The sequence below is a fragment of the Heloderma suspectum genome, chromosome 2, assembly GCF_057233095.1.
Source record: "Heloderma suspectum isolate Gila_16-S chromosome 2, 16-S_ref, whole genome shotgun sequence".
Taxonomy (NCBI): Eukaryota; Metazoa; Chordata; class Lepidosauria; order Squamata; family Helodermatidae; genus Heloderma; species Heloderma suspectum.
In genome coordinates this window covers 192663799-192670471 of record NC_139459.1, presented here as the reverse complement: position 1 = coordinate 192670471, position 6673 = coordinate 192663799, and positions in this window count along the sequence as shown.

Sequence of the window (6673 nt, the reverse complement as noted above, 5' to 3'; positions counted from 1 at the left end):
CCCTTTTCCATGTGGTTCTTGTCCTCCTTGCTCCCATCCTTGTATCTTTGCAACTGCATGCCCAAAACGTGCATGTGTGGGTGTAACATCATGGACAGTGCTCCTGCCTTCATGTCCTGCTTGTGGGCTTCCCAGAGGCATCAGGTTGGCTGCTGTGGGGAAACTGGTTGCAGGACTGGATGGACTTTTGGTTTGATCCAGCAGGGCTCTTTTTATGTTAACTTTCATGTCATCTCGATACTTTTCAATTGAGCAGTTTCACTCATCCAGCTATCAGTCATCTAGTGTATGGTAATAAAGAGACCAGCAATTGAATTAGGTACATGCATGAGTGAATCAGGCCTCAGTGACTGGCAGCTGAATATGAGAGCTAACTTGGTTGGAAAGCATTGTGTTTTGTCAGCTATATAAAAGTTCATTCTGCAGTGTTAGGACTGTGATGGCCAATTTATACACACAGGATTATCATTTGATTTTTTGCAGTCATCAAGTTGTACATAAACTTGCATGTGTGAGCCAGGCCTTAGGGCAGGGGTGGCCAACCTCAGAGGGGTCCAAGGGCCTATTTCCCACCCCTGGAATCCACCATGGGCTGAACCCTACAATTACTGCCACTACCAAATTTTTGCTGAAATTCAACATCAATTTGGCAGTGGTGTGGTGGGGGTCACAAAAAAGGCTGGGGGGCTGCATGTGGCTTGCTGACTGTGTGTTGCCCACCCCTGCCTTAAGAACTAATCGCAGGTGTTGGCAACATGATGTGTGTGTTAGAACACAGGTTGTGTGAATCTGTATGCGTGCGTGTGTGTGCGCAGGCGCGTGTTTGCGTGCGTGCATGTGTGTGTTGGGGGGGTGACTTAAAGTGGAGAAGTGGAGGTGGAATGAGGTTTTCAAACTCTTTTTTTTTTGTCACTTGCAGCTTTCCGTTTGCTATTTTCTCGCAGCTAATTTTATCCGAACAGGGAGTGCTTCTGGTCTTGGAGCTACAGTGCAAGAAAAATAATGGGGGCAGAGCAGGGTTGCAATCCAAAAGAGGCAGGCAGGGCAAGGGTTCAGCCCTCCCCTCTAACTGGCCACTTTTCCAGTTTACGGTGCCTCTCCGCCCCTGCTATATACAAATTTAGTGGGGCCTGTTGCAGTCCCATGTAGTTTACCCCTTAATTATTGTCCTGTAAATCCTACAAAATCGTGGAATGCGGGGAGGGGGAGCTCTTTTTCCTCCTTTAGTATGATACAGTATAATATGATAGGACAGCAGCAGTTAAATAAGTTTGCCACGAGTTGTGTATCAAAAAGCTTCAATATTTTCTGACTCAAAATCACTCGTGATGAATCAGTTGGTATTCACCAACCTGCCATCTGTTCAATATAATATTAAAAAGCGAGTTTCTAAAATTATTTTATGACTTGATGGTTCCAAGAGACATGTAAGTAGTCTGTATGAGCTGCTCCACGTCTCCAATATCTCTTTGCTTCAGCCAGTACAGCAGCATTCCCTAATTTGGTACCCTCCAGATGTGTTGGACGACAACTCCCAGCATCCCCTGCCAGTAGCCTAACTCACCTGCAGGGCCCCAGGTTGGGTAAGGTTTCAATACAGTGTTATTAGATACCATCCATTACCGTATTTCAAGAAAGTTGTCATTTAACTCGAACTGAGATTACATTGCTCAACTGGCAACTGCAAAATATGACCTATCAAACCAAAAGCAGCCACACCTCAGGTCCGGTGTTTGTCAAACGTTGCCTTCTCTCTTTTTTGGCAGGCAGCAAAAATACAATGTTTAATCTAGACCTGTTTTATGTGGAAGTACTAGTATAATAAAGATTTAATGGTGCACCCCTAGGCATGTCTACTTAGAAGTAAGTCTCACTGAGGTCAATGGGTCTTGCTCCCTAGTAAGTGTGTTTAGTATGGCAGCCTAAATCAGGCTTCCTCAACCTGGTGCCCCCAGATGCACTGGACCACAACACATCTGGCTGTTTGGGGGATGCTGGGAGTTGTAGGCCACATATTTGGAAGTCACCTTTCTGGGGAAGGCTGACCTGAATGGTCTGGTCTGTCCTGGTATGATAAGAATGTATCATTTTCTATAATATCTTTCTGTACTATTCAATCCTTCCTTTTTTGATGGTGTTATATTGCCCAACATAACTTCTGTATTAATTTGTTATTATAACAGCAAGCTATTCGTTCTGGGCTCAGTATTAGTTTATGTTTATATAATAACAGAATAGGTTTAACACAAGGTTTGCAAATAATTTTAGCTGTGTGCATTTTCCTTTTTTTATAGAACCAGAGAATGTGTTTTACATCATGTAAACATTTTTGCTACTATTAGGATACAAAACAAACCAATCTACAGCAGTATCTACCCCCACCCCACATCCCATGACCCAAACCCATACCCATATAGCGAAAAAGAAAGAGTAAGAGAGGAAGGAAGGAGGGAAGGAAGGAAGGAAGGAAGGAAGAGGAGGGCAGAGGTGAAATGGATAAATCTTGGTCTTGGTAATGTTATACATTAACCTAGCTGGGAATCAGGAAGGGGTGGCTTGCATGCCAAGAAGGGAAGTAAGTTTCCTTTTTTTACTTTGTAATTAAAAAATAAATACACAGGGGTTTTTTTAAGGCATGAATGGTCAGATCAAAATAAAAATAAATAGAATTTTGAATTCTTACATAGCCAGGCTGCTGTAGGGTTGCTAACTTATTTCTACCACAGCTCCTGGTCCTATTACAACTCAGAAATTCAGCGAAGGGTTTCCCAGCATGGACATGCAATAGTAGGGTAAGCTATACTTGTTTAATTTCTGCTTGACATGCAGCTATAATGGTATATAGGGCCACTGCCAGGAGAAATAGCAATGCTGTGACAAACAAGGTTAACTAGATTTATTAATTTAAGGGGCCAATACAGCAGTGAGATCTCCTATCAAGTTCTCCCATATGCTATGAGATTTACACTTTCACTGCTTTTGCGGTTTGAGGTAAGCAAGTATGAAGCTAGACAGCACAATGTGGAAGATCCGGTTATTCTTTCATGCACGTGTGTGTGTATACACATTCAAACTAGAGCTGAAATTAATGGGGATTTAATTCTCTCTTAGACTGTCAAGGTTTGAATTTGCATGCCAAAATTCAAAATGTGGTTTTGAGCTCTGACAGTTAAGTTCAGGGAAGTGATCTTAGGTGTGTTTATGTTCTGAGTGGTCGCATAATGATGAAAGAGCTTGATCTTTGCAAGTCCTTTAAAAATAAAAATACACAAGTTTTCTGCTCTTAACCCCAAATATTCTCAAAAATAACACACGTAATATTTGGGAATAGAAAGACGTTCATTTTTTTTAAAGTGTCCTTAGCCCTGAAATGAATATTTGGGAGGGCAGGGATTTTCTCACATAGACCTTTGTGACCTCCGAACCCAGAACTCTGGGTTGTTGAGGGAGAAATAACCCAGAGTTATAACCCATCATTTGTTCTTGGGTTATAATTCTTGATTGTTTCTCCCTCAAAAATGCAAAGTTCTGGGTTCAGATATCATGGGGAACAATCCCTGGAGCCAGCACGCTTGCATGCCCCTAAACAACTCACTGTTATTGGTACTAGTAAACTCAGAGTGGGGATATATATTGCCAAACGTATCTGGGAAATTGACTCATGTGTTTCCCCATTCCCAAACCCCTCTCTTTTCTCCTGGAAGTAGATGTCAGGTCTCCCATCTCTCCATTTCCCCCATCCCACCACCTTTTTACATGCTACTGCAATCAGAAATTGACCTTCAATACATCCTGCTTGGCAGGGGAAGGCGCTTCCTTACTTTCTGAACGTTTGAATGGTTAGGTGAACCATTAACTTCTCCAAATAAAGCAACTTGGCTTGCAAAACAGTCTATCAAGAACAAGTTGTACTCCTGGCTCTCTAACAGCAGTTATTTAGCAGTTGCTAAAGAGTGAGAAATTCACCTGACTCCACACAAGACGCCCTACATCAGTGGTGGGGCAACCTGTAGCCTTCCAGATGATTTTGGACTACAGCTCCCATCATCCCTGGCCATGCTGTCAAGGGCTGGTGGGAGTTGGAATCCAGCAACTTCTAGAGGGCTACAGGTTGCCCCACCCCTGTCCTAGGGGCAGTGCTGGCTCCCAGTTTTGGAGGGTGCTTGGGCAAGACACCCTCACGGGGCCCCTCCCTCAGTGAGTCGACCTTCTTGGTGTTGTGGTCGCCAGCTGCAATGGCTCCCTCTCCTCTCTCCTCCCTGCTGCCACTTGCTTGCTTGACAGGCCTGGAGCCAGGGAGCAAGAAGGCAGCGGCACCTGCTGCTCCCCTCCTCACCGCTGCCGGGGCCAGAGCGAGAGGCGGGTGAGCAAGCAGGTTGCGGGGGTGAAGGGGAGGAGCAGCTCCAGGGGGCTCTTCTCAGGGGGCCCCTGCTGGGGTTTGGGCCCTCAGCAGGTGCCCAACCATGCTTACCTCTGAAGCCAGTCCTGTCTAGCAGCATAACATCATAAGAAGAACCTTGCTGGATCAGACCAAAAGTCCATCTTGTCTAGCATCCTGTTTCCAACAGTGGCCAACCAGATGCATTTCTGGGAAACACAAGCAGCAAATAAAAGCAATAGGCCACCTGCCTCCAGAACAAGCAACTTGTATTCAAAGGCAGTGTGCCCCTGAACTTGGAGGTTCTAGTTAGCTTTTTTGGCTAATCGCTGTTCATAGACTTCATTAATTTGTCTAATCCCCTTTAAAGCCTTCAGCCATCTTCACTTCTTATGGCAGTGAATTCCATAAGGGCTGAAGAAGACCTTTCTTTGGTCTTCCCTAAGTCTATTGCCAATCAATCACCTTGGGCAACTTCCAAGTTCTAGTATGGAGAGGTGAGCACACACCGCCATTCTAGGCACCAGCGTGTACAGTCCACCCATGCGTGTTTGTCTGCTGGTTTGTTTATGACCTGCTCTTTAATGGAACTGTCTTTGCATAGGGCACACAGGCAATGTAACACCCAGAGAGAAGGGGGTTGGTGGGGATATAAACATTTCAGATAATATGGTGTAGCTCATCCTTCACCATCCCAGCACCCTTTAGGGGTGGTGGACTGCAGCCCCGATCATCCCTGACCACTGGCTCCGCTGGCTGGTAGTCCAACGCCTCTGGAGGGTGCCAGGTTGGGGAAGCCTGGTCTAATGTGAGGTAGTTAATTCTTAATTCACATACGTAGCCCAGTAAAGCAAGGCAGATGTGGACCAGGGCATGGATGAGAGGCCACTGAAAGCCCCATGTAAACTGAGTTGAGACCTCTAAAGGAAGAGCAGGATATCTCTCATAAATAAACTCAGAATTCCTTTCGACTTTTGCAGGCAGAAGTTGTGCTCACATAAACAAAGGAACACTTGCAAGGGTTCATTCAGCTTCCCGTACGGGAGTTCACACAGGCAAGGGCACATGGACTTTGGAATATTGTGATATACTGTAACTCTGTTTAGAGTACCCCACTGATCACACAAGTGGAGAGGGAGGTAAATGGAGTGAATGATATCCTCAGGGACTTACGATGCCTCCTTTTTGTCTGTTCATGGGTACATGTTAATATCGCTATTATATAAAACAAAAGCCGCTTTACAGTTGGTTATACTTAAAATCCTTACAGCAGGGATGGGGAACCAGTAGCCCACCAGATGGTGCTGGACTACAACTCCAATCATCCCTCACCATTGGCCATGCTGTCTGGGACTGATGGGAGTTGTAGTCCAACACCTCTGGAGGGGAAGCCTGGGGTAGCTGAAATGGCCTGGTCCGGTGATGGTAAGATCTGGTGCATTCGATGGTGAAAACTAGTGTGACACTGAGGCTAAGAGACTGCTGGTTGGATCCAGATTTAGTCACACTTAGACCCAGTGAAATCAATGGGACTGAAGTTAGGCATGACTAACTTAATTCCATGGATTTCAATGAGTCTACTCTAAGTATGACTAAACCTGGATCCAACCTTGTGAAAGGCCTCCCTGCTTTGAACCTTCCTTCTGCCATGACAATGGCTTGACCAAATAGGTTGCCTTAGTCAAGCCATTCTCATTCTCAGTAGGTGGCCATTCTCTCTCAGACTCAGTCCCCCTGCCCCCCAAATCCACAAAATGGGGCATAATAGTAATGACTTACATTTTGCTCCCTGAGATGGACCAGCAAATGGCACTCCCTGCCCCCCAAGTAAAGGTACATAATACCCAATAAACATAGTTATTTGGACACCTGAAGCAGAAAATCTCCCAAGTGCCTCTCCCTGTTCGTGGCAGTAAAAAATACAATAAAATTGTAAAATTAACAATTTGCTGCCCTTTCATGAGCCCCCAAATCAGCTCCTTGAGGCGGCTGCCTCACTCTGCCTAATGGCAGGGCTGGCCCTGTATGTTGCAGTGCTTACAACCAGATTATGCGTTTGAAACATTTTGAACACTCAAAGGTGCTTTACAGACACCAAGCATCATTGTATCCAATACCCCAAAGTAGAGAGGTGTATATGTACATTCACACTTCCATTACTCAACTCCTTTTTCCACCCTTGTCCAACACCAAGCAATGTAGGAACAAGCTGTTCATTCCCATCCACCTAGCCACATTTCTGGGAAAAGCCAAAAAAATCCTGTCATGCCCCAAATTTCCACCTTTTGTTTTACA